Source organism: Astyanax mexicanus, chromosome 2, assembly GCF_023375975.1.
Source record: "Astyanax mexicanus isolate ESR-SI-001 chromosome 2, AstMex3_surface, whole genome shotgun sequence".
Lineage (NCBI taxonomy): Eukaryota > Metazoa > Chordata > Actinopteri > Characiformes > Acestrorhamphidae > Astyanax > Astyanax mexicanus.
In genome coordinates this window covers 43,849,121-43,860,608 of record NC_064409.1, presented here as the reverse complement: position 1 = coordinate 43,860,608, position 11,488 = coordinate 43,849,121, and positions in this window count along the sequence as shown.

Here is an 11,488-nt window from a genome sequence, read left to right as displayed (position 1 = left end):
AAACATGTTATTGAAAGTAGGATGATATTGTAAAATAAGTAAACTTTTGTAAAAGAGATTAAAAAGTGAAAAAAAAAAAATAAATAAATAAATAAATTCGACTTATTTCCCTGAAGACCCAGTTTTTCCCATTAGATTTCCCTTGTGTTTTTGATATCACATACTTTAGACAAGTAGCAGTTTCCCAGTGTTTAGTAATGACTACAGAGCCAATACATTAGAGCCTGGGAGACGGGGGCCTTTTAAAGCACGGTCCCAGCACGCTTTACTTCTTCATGGTGACTGCTCAGAATTACCCAAAAACACCCAAAAACGCAAAACAACAACCCTAAAACATCTATTTCACCACAAACTAACACCACAATACCTCAGAAAAAATCCTTCATACACAATTCCTCAATTATTAATCAAATTTAAAAATTCAACTGCACCCCAGTGCATCATGGGAAAGCCTATGTCACAGTGTCACATGACACTGTGTGGGTCAGTGTGTGTTCCTATTTTATATATTAAAAAGTACACAGTAAATACACAGCCAATGCCAAAAAAGGAGCTAAAATAACTCACTAAAGAGCTCATGACAAACATGTTATTGAAAGTAGGATGATATTGTAAAATAAGTAAACTTTTGTAAAAGAGATTAAAAAGTGAAAAAAAAAAAATAAATAAATAAATAAATTCGACTTATTTCCCTGAAGACCCAGTTTTTCCCATTAGATTTCCCTTGTGTTTTTGATATCACATACTTTAGACAAGTAGCAGTTTCCCAGTGTTTAGTAATGACTACAGAGCCAATACATTAGAGCCTGGGAGACGGGGGCCTTTTAAAGCACGGTCCCAGCACGCTTTACTTCTTCATGGTGACTGCTCAGAATTACCCAAAAACACCCAAAAACGCAAAACAACAACCCTAAAACATGTATTTCACCACAAACTAACACCACAATACCTCAGAAAAAATCCTTCATACACAATTCCTCAATTATTAATCAAATTTAAAAATTCAACTGCACCCCAGTGCATCATGGGAAAGCCTATGTCACAGTGTCACATGACACTGTGTGGGTCAGTGTGTGTTCCTATTTTATATATTAAAAAGTACACAGTAAATACACAGCCAATGCCAAAAAAGGAGCTAAAATAACTCACTAAAGAGCTCATGACAAACATGTTATTGAAAGTAGGATGATATTGTAAAATAAGTAAACTTTTGTAAAAGAGATTAAAAAGTGAAAAAAAAATAATAATAAATAAATAAATTCGACTTATTTCCCTGAAGACCCAGTTTTTCCCATTAGATTTCCATTGTGTTTTTGATATCACATACTTTAGACAAGTAGCAGTTTCCCAGTGTTTAGTAATGACTACAGAGCCAATACATTAGAGCCTGGGAGACGGGGGCCTTTTAAAGCACGGTCCCAGCACGCTTTACTTCTTCATGGTGACTGCTCAGAATTACCCAAAAACACCCAAAAACGCAAAACAACAACCCTAAAACATGTATTTCACCACAAACTAACACCACAATACCTCAGAAAAAATCCTTCATACACAATTCCTCAATTATTAATCAAATTTAAAAATTCAACTGCACCCCAGTGCATCATGGGAAAGCCTATGTCACAGTGTCACATGACACTGTGTGGGTCAGTGTGTGTTCCTATTTTATATATTAAAAAGTACACAGTAAATACACAGCCAATGCCAAAAAAGGAGCTAAAATAACTCACTAAAGAGCTCATGACAAACATGTTATTGAAAGTAGGATGATATTGTAAAATAAGTAAACTTTTGTAAAAGAGATTAAAAAGTGAAAAAAAAAATAATAATAAATAAATAAATTCAACTTATTTCCCTGAAGACCCAGTTTTTCCCATTAGATTTCCCTTGTGTTTTTGATATCACATACTTTAGACAAGTAGCAGTTTCCCAGTGTTTAGTAATGACTACAGAGCCAATACATTAGAGCCTGGGAGACGGGGGCCTTTTAAAGCACGGTCCCAGCACGCTTTACTTCTTCATGGTGACTGCTCAGAATTACCCAAAAACACCCAAAAACGCAAAACAACAACCCTAAAACATGTATTTCACCACAAACTAACACCACAATACCTCAGAAAAAATCCTTCATACACAATTCCTCAATTATTAATCAAATTTAAAAATTCAACTGCACCCCAGTGCATCATGGGAAAGCCTATGTCACAGTGTCACATGACACTGTGTGGGTCAGTGTGTGTTCCTATTTTATATATTAAAAAGTACACAGTAAATACACAGCCAATGCCAAAAAAGGAGCTAAAATAACTCACTAAAGAGCTCATGACAAACATGTTATTGAAAGTAGGATGATATTGTAAAATAAGTAAACTTTTGTAAAAGAGATTAAAAAGTGAAAAAAAAATAATAATAAATAAATAAATTCGACTTATTTCCCTGAAGACCCAGTTTTTCCCATTAGATTTCCATTGTGTTTTTGATATCACATACTTTAGACAAGTAGCAGTTTCCCAGTGTTTAGTAATGACTACAGAGCCAATACATTAGAGCCTGGGAGACGGGGGCCTTTTAAAGCACGGTCCCAGCACGCTTTACTTCTTCATGGTGACTGCTCAGAATTACCCAAAAACACCCAAAAACGCAAAACAACAACCCTAAAACATGTATTTCACCACAAACTAACACCACAATACCTCAGAAAAAATCCTTCATACACAATTCCTCAATTATTAATCAAATTTAAAAATTCAACTGCACCCCAGTGCATCATGGGAAAGCCTATGTCACAGTGTCACATGACACTGTGTGGGTCAGTGTGTGTTCCTATTTTATATATTAAAAAGTACACAGTAAATACACAGCCAATGCCAAAAAAGGAGCTAAAATAACTCACTAAAGAGCTCATGACAAACATGTTATTGAAAGTAGGATGATATTGTAAAATAAGTAAACTTTTGTAAAAGAGATTAAAAAGTGAAAAAAAAAAAATAATAAAAATAAATAAATTCGACTTATTTCCCTGAAGACCCAGTTTTTCCCATTAGATTTCCCTTGTGTTTTTGATATCACATACTTTAGACAAGTAGCAGTTTCCCAGTGTTTAGTAATGACTACAGAGCCAATACATTAGAGCCTGGGAGACGGGGGCCTTTTAAAGCACGGTCCCAGCACGCTTTACTTCTTCATGGTGACTGCTCAGAATTACCCAAAAACACCCAAAAACGCAAAACAACAACCCTAAAACATGTATTTCACCACAAACTAACACCACAATACCTCAGAAAAAATCCTTCATACACAATTCCTCAATTATTAATCAAATTTAAAAATTCAACTGCACCCCAGTGCATCATGGGAAAGCCTATGTCACAGTGTCACATGACACTGTGTGGGTCAGTGTGTGTTCCTATTTTATATATTAAAAAGTACACAGTAAATACACAGCCAATGCCAAAAAAGGAGCTAAAATAACTCACTAAAGAGCTCATGACAAACATGTTATTGAAAGTAGGATGATATTGTAAAATAAGTAAACTTTTGTAAAAGAGATTAAAAAGTGAAAAAAAAAAAAATAATAAATAAATAAATTCGACTTATTTCCCTGAAGACCCAGTTTTTCCCATTAGATTTCCCTTGTGTTTTTGATATCACATACTTTAGACAAGTAGCAGTTTCCCAGTGTTTAGTAATGACTACAGAGCCAATACATTAGAGCCTGGGAGACGGGGGCGTTTTAAAGCACGGTCCCAGCACGCTTTACTTCTTCATGGTGACTGCTCAGAATTACCCAAAAACACCCAAAAACGCAAAACAACAACCCTAAAACATCTATTTCACCACAAACTAACACCACAATACCTCAGAAAAAATCCTTCATACACAATTCCTCAATTATTAATCAAATTTAAAAATTCAACTGCACCCCAGTGCATCATGGGAAAGCCTATGTCACAGTGTCACATGACACTGTGTGGGTCAGTGTGTTCCTATTTTATATATTAAAAAGTACACAGTAAATACACAGCCAATGCCAAAAAAGGAGCTAAAATAACTCACTAAAGAGCTCATGACAAACATGTTATTGAAAGTAGGATGATATTGTAAAATAAGTAAACTTTTGTAAAAGAGATTAAAAAGTGAAAAAAAAAAAAATAATAAATAAATAAATTCGACTTATTTCCCTGAAGACCCAGTTTTTCCCATTAGATTTCCCTTGTGTTTTTGATATCACATACTTTAGACAAGTAGCAGTTTCCCAGTGTTTAGTAATGACTACAGAGCCAATACATTAGAGCCTGGGAGGCGGGGGCCTTTTAAAGCACGCTTTACTTCTTCATGGTGACTGCTCAGAATTACCCAAAAACACCCAAAAACGCAAAACAACAACCCTAAAACATGTATTTCACCACAAACTAACACCACAATACCTCAGAAAAAATCCTTCATACACAATTCCTCAATTATTAATCAAATTTAAAAATTCAACTGCACCCCAGTGCATCATGGGAAAGCCTATGTCACAGTGTCACATGACACTGTGTGGGTCAGTGTGTGTTCCTATTTTATATATTAAAAAGTACACAGTAAATACACAGCCAATGCCAAAAAAGGAGCTAAAATAACTCACTAAAGAGCTCATGACAAACATGTTATTGAAAGTAGGATGATATTGTAAAATAAGTAAACTTTTGTAAAAGAGATTAAAAAGTGAAAAAAAAAAAAATAATAAATAAATAAATTCGACTTATTTCCCTGAAGACCCAGTTTTTCCCATTAGATTTCCCTTGTGTTTTTGATATCACATACTTTAGACAAGTAGCAGTTTCCCAGTGTTTAGTAATGACTACAGAGCCAATACATTAGAGCCTGGGAGACGGGGGCGTTTTAAAGCACGGTCCCAGCACGCTTTACTTCTTCATGGTGACTGCTCAGAATTACCCAAAAACGCAAAACAACAACCCTAAAACATCTATTTCACCACAAACTAACACCACAATACCTCAGAAAAAATCCTTCATACACAATTCCTCAATTATTAATCAAATTTAAAAATTCAACTGCACCCCAGTGCATCATGGGAAAGCCTATGTCACAGTGTCACATGACACTGTGTGGGTCAGTGTGTTCCTATTTTATATATTAAAAAGTACACAGTAAATACACAGCCAATGCCAAAAAAGGAGCTAAAATAACTCACTAAAGAGCTCATGACAAACATGTTATTGAAAGTAGGATGATATTGTAAAATAAGTAAACTTTTGTAAAAGAGATTAAAAAGTAAAAAAAAAATAATAATAAATAAATAAATTCGACTTATTTCCCTGAAGACCCAGTTTTTCCCATTAGATTTCCCTTGTGTTTTTGATATCACATACTTTAGACAAGTAGCAGTTTCCCAGTGTTTAGTAATGACTACAGAGCCAATACATTAGAGCCTGGGAGACGGGGGCCTTTTAAAGCACGGTCCCAGCACGCTTTACTTCTTCATGGTGACTGCTCAGAATTACCCAAAAACACCCAAAAACGCAAAACAACAACCCTAAAACATCTATTTCACCACAAACTAACACCACAATACCTCAGAAAAAATCCTTCATACACAATTCCTCAATTATTAATCAAATTTAAAAATTCAACTGCACCCCAGTGCATCATGGGAAAGCCTATGTCACAGTGTCACATGACACTGTGTGGGTCAGTGTGTGTTCCTATTTTATATATTAAAAAGTACACAGTAAATACACAGCCAATGCCAAAAAAGGAGCTAAAATAACTCACTAAAGAGCTCATGACAAACATGTTATTGAAAGTAGGATGATATTGTAAAATAAGTAAACTTTTGTAAAAGAGATTAAAAAGTGAAAAAAAAAAAAAAATAAATAAATAAATTCGACTTATTTCCCTGAAGACCCAGTTTTTCCCATTAGATTTCCATTGTGTTTTTGATATCACATACTTTAGACAAGTAGCAGTTTCCCAGTGTTTAGTAATGACTACAGAGCCAATACATTAGAGCCTGGGAGACGGGGGCCTTTTAAAGCACGGTCCCAGCACGCTTTACTTCTTCATGGTGACTGCTCAGAATTACCCAAAAACACCCAAAAACGCAAAACAACAACCCTAAAACATGTATTTCACCACAAACTAACACCACAATACCTCAGAAAAAATCCTTCATACACAATTCCTCAATTATTAATCAAATTTAAAAATTCAACTGCACCCCAGTGCATCATGGGAAAGCCTATGTCACAGTGTCACATGACACTGTGTGGGTCAGTGTGTGTTCCTATTTTATATATTAAAAAGTACACAGTAAATACACAGCCAATGCCAAAAAGGAGCTAAAATAACTCACTAAAGAGCTCATGACAAACATGTTATTGAAAGTAGGATGATATTGTAAAATAAGTAAACTTTTGTAAAAGAGATTAAAAAGTGAAAAAAAAAAATAATAAAAATAAATAAATTCAACTTATTTCCCTGAAGACCCAGTTTTTCCCATTAGATTTCCCTTGTGTTTTTGATATCACATACTTTAGACAAGTAGCAGTTTCCCAGTGTTTAGTAATGACTACAGAGCCAATACATTAGAGCCTGGGAGACGGGGGCCTTTTAAAGCACGGTCCCAGCACGCTTTACTTCTTCATGGTGACTGCTCAGAATTACCCAAAAACGCAAAACAACAACCCTAAAACATGTATTTCACCACAAACTAACACCACAATACCTCAGAAAAAATCCTTCATACACAATTCCTCAATTATTAATCAAATTTAAAAATTCAACTGCACCCCAGTGCATCATGGGAAAGCCTATGTCACAGTGTCACATGACACTGTGTGGGTCAGTGTGTGTTCCTATTTTATATATTAAAAAGTACACAGTAAATACACAGCCAATGCCAAAAAAGGAGCTAAAATAACTCACTAAAGAGCTCATGACAAACATGTTATTGAAAGTAGGATGATATTGTAAAATAAGTAAACTTTTGTAAAAGAGATTAAAAAGTGAAAAAAAAAAAATAATAAAAATAAATAAATTCGACTTATTTCCCTGAAGACCCAGTTTTTCCCATTAGATTTCCCTTGTGTTTTTGATATCACATACTTTAGACAAGTAGCAGTTTCCCAGTGTTTAGTAATGACTACAGAGCCAATACATTAGAGCCTGGGAGACGGGGGCCTTTTAAAGCACGGTCCCAGCACGCTTTACTTCTTCATGGTGACTGCTCAGAATTACCCAAAAACGCAAAACAACAACCCTAAAACATGTATTTCACCACAAACTAACACCACAATACCTCAGAAAAAATCCTTCATACACAATTCCTCAATTATTAATCAAATTTAAAAATTCAACTGCACCCCAGTGCATCATGGGAAAGCCTATGTCACAGTGTCACATGACACTGTGTGGGTCAGTGTGTGTTCCTATTTTATATATTAAAAAGTACACAGTAAATACACAGCCAATGCCAAAAAAGGAGCTAAAATAACTCACTAAAGAGCTCATGACAAACATGTTATTGAAAGTAGGATGATATTGTAAAATAAGTAAACTTTTGTAAAAGAGATTAAAAAGTGAAAAAAAAAATAATAATAAATAAATAAATTCGACTTATTTCCCTGAAGACCCAGTTTTTCCCATTAGATTTCCCTTGTGTTTTTGATATCACATACTTTAGACAAGTAGCAGTTTCCCAGTGTTTAGTAATGACTACAGAGCCAATACATTAGAGCCTGGGAGACGGGGGCCTTTTAAAGCACGGTCCCAGCACGCTTTACTTCTTCATGGTGACTGCTCAGAATTACCCAAAAACACCCAAAAACGCAAAACAACAACCCTAAAACATGTATTTCACCACAAACTAACACCACAATACCTCAGAAAAAATCCTTCATACACAATTCCTCAATTATTAATCAAATTTAAAAATTCAACTGCACCCCAGTGCATCATGGGAAAGCCTATGTCACAGTGTCACATGACACTGTGTGGGTCAGTGTGTGTTCCTATTTTATATATTAAAAAGTACACAGTAAATACACAGCCAATGCCAAAAAAGGAGCTAAAATAACTCACTAAAGAGCTCATGACAAACATGTTATTGAAAGTAGGATGATATTGTAAAATAAGTAAACTTTTGTAAAAGAGATTAAAAAGTGAAAAAAAAAATAATAATAAATAAATAAATTCGACTTATTTCCCTGAAGACCCAGTTTTTCCCATTAGATTTCCCTTGTGTTTTTGATATCACATACTTTAGACAAGTAGCAGTTTCCCAGTGTTTAGTAATGACTACAGAGCCAATACATTAGAGCCTGGGAGACGGGGGCCTTTTAAAGCACGGTCCCAGCACGCTTTACTTCTTCATGGTGACTGCTCAGAATTACCCAAAAACACCCAAAAACGCAAAACAACAACCCTAAAACATGTATTTCACCACAAACTAACACCACAATACCTCAGAAAAAATCCTTCATACACAATTCCTCAATTATTAATCAAATTTAAAAATTCAACTGCACCCCAGTGCATCATGGGAAAGCCTATGTCACAGTGTCACATGACACTGTGTGGGTCAGTGTGTGTTCCTATTTTATATATTAAAAAGTACACAGTAAATACACAGCCAATGCCAAAAAAGGAGCTAAAATAACTCACTAAAGAGCTCATGACAAACATGTTATTGAAAGTAGGATGATATTGTAAAATAAGTAAACTTTTGTAAAAGAGATTAAAAAGTGAAAAAAAAAATAAATAAATAAATAAATTCGACTTATTTCCCTGAAGACCCAGTTTTTCCCATTAGATTTCCATTGTGTTTTTGATATCACATACTTTAGACAAGTAGCAGTTTCCCAGTGTTTAGTAATGACTACAGAGCCAATACATTAGAGCCTGGGAGACGGGGGCCTTTTAAAGCACGGTCCCAGCACGCTTTACTTCTTCATGGTGACTGCTCAGAATTACCCAAAAACACCCAAAAACGCAAAACAACAACCCTAAAACATCTATTTCACCACAAACTAACACCACAATACCTCAGAAAAAATCCTTCATACACAATTCCTCAATTATTAATCAAATTTAAAAATTCAACTGCACCCCAGTGCATCATGGGAAAGCCTATGTCACAGTGTCACATGACACTGTGTGGGTCAGTGTGTGTTCCTATTTTATATATTAAAAAGTACACAGTAAATACACAGCCAATGCCAAAAAACTAGCTAAAATAACTCACTAAAGAGCTCATGACAAACATGTTATTGAAAGTAGGATGATATTGTAAAATAAGTAAACTTTTGTAAAAGAGATTAAAAAGTGAAAAAAAAAAAAATAAATAAATAAATAAATTCGACTTATTTCCCTGAAGACCCAGTTTTTCCCATTAGATTTCCCTTGTGTTTTTGATATCACATACTTTAGACAAGTAGCAGTTTCCCAGTGTTTAGTAATGACTACAGAGCCAATACATTAGAGCCTGGGAGACAGGGGCCTTTTAAAGCACGGTCCCAGCACGCTTTACTTCTTCATGGTGACTGCTCAGAATTACCCAAAAACACCCAAAAACGCAAAACAACAACCCTAAAACATGTATTTCACCACAAACTAACACCACAATACCTCAGAAAAAATCCTTCATACACAATTCCTCAATTATTAATCAAATTTAAAAATTCAACTGCACCCCAGTGCATCATGGGAAAGCCTATGTCACAGTGTCACATGACACTGTGTGGGTCAGTGTGTGTTCCTATTTTATATATTAAAAAGTACACAGTAAATACACAGCCAATGCCAAAAAACGAGCTAAAATAACTCACTAAAGAGCTCATGACAAACATGTTATTGAAAGTAGGATGATATTGTAAAATAAGTAAACTTTTGTAAAAGAGATTAAAAAGTGAAAAAAAAAAAAAAAATTAATAAATAAATTCGACTTATTTCCCTGAAGACCCAGTTTTTCCCATTAGATTTCCCTTGTGTTTTTGATATCACATACTTTAGACAAGTAGCAGTTTCCCAGTGTTTAGTAATGACTACAGAGCCAATACATTAGAGCCTGGGAGACGGGGGCCTTTTAAAGCACGGTCCCAGCACGCTTTACTTCTTCATGGTGACTGCTCAGAATTACCCAAAAACACCCAAAAACGCAAAACAACAACCCTAAAACATGTATTTCACCACAAACTAACACCACAATACCTCAGAAAAAATCCTTCATACACAATTCCTCAATTATTAATCAAATTTAAAAATTCAACTGCACCCCAGTGCATCATGGGAAAGCCTATGTCACAGTGTCACATGACACTGTGTGGGTCAGTGTGTGTTCCTATTTTATATATTAAAAAGTACACAGTAAATACACAGCCAATGCCAAAAAGGAGCTAAAATAACTCACTAAAGAGCTCATGACAAACATGTTATTGAAAGTAGGATGATATTGTAAAATAAGTAAACTTTTGTAAAAGAGATTAAAAAGTGAAAAAAAAAAATAATAAAAATAAATAAATTCGACTTATTTCCCTGAAGACCCAGTTTTTCCCATTAGATTTCCCTTGTGTTTTTGATATCACATACTTTAGACAAGTAGCAGTTTCCCAGTGTTTAGTAATGACTACAGAGCCAATACATTAGAGCCTGGGAGACGGGGGCCTTTTAAAGCACGGTCCCAGCACGCTTTACTTCTTCATGGTGACTGCTCAGAATTACCCAAAAACACCCAAAAACGCAAAACAACAACCCTAAAACATGTATTTCACCACAAACTAACACCACAATACCTCAGAAAAAATCCTTCATACACAATTCCTCAATTATTAATCAAATTTAAAAATTCAACTGCACCCCAGTGCATCATGGGAAAGCCTATGTCACAGTGTCACATGAAACTGTGTGGGTCAGTGTGTGTTCCTATTTTATATATTAAAAAGTACACAGTAAATACACAGCCAATGCCAAAAAAGGAGCTAAAATAACTCACTAAAGAGCTCATGACAAACATGTTATTGAAAGTAGGATGATATTGTAAAATAAGTAAACTTTTGTAAAAGAGATTAAAAAGTGAAAAAAAAAAATAAAATAAATAAATAAATTTGACTTATTTCCCTGAAGACCCAGTTTTTCCCATTAGATTTCCTTTGTGTTTTTGATATCACATACTTTAGACAAGTAGCAGTTTCCCAGTGTTTAGTAATGACTACAGAGCCAATACATTAGAGCCTGGGAGGCGGGGGCCTTTTAAAGCACGCTTTACTTCTTCATGGTGACTGCTCAGAATTACCCAAAAACACCCAAAAACGCAAAACAACAACCCTAAAACATGTATTTCACCACAAACTAACACCACAATACCTCAGAAAAAATCCTTCATACACAATTCCTCAATTATTAATCAAATTTAAAAATTCAACTGCACCCCAGTGCATCATGGGAAAGCCTATGTCACAGTGTCACATGACACTGTGTGGGTCAGTGT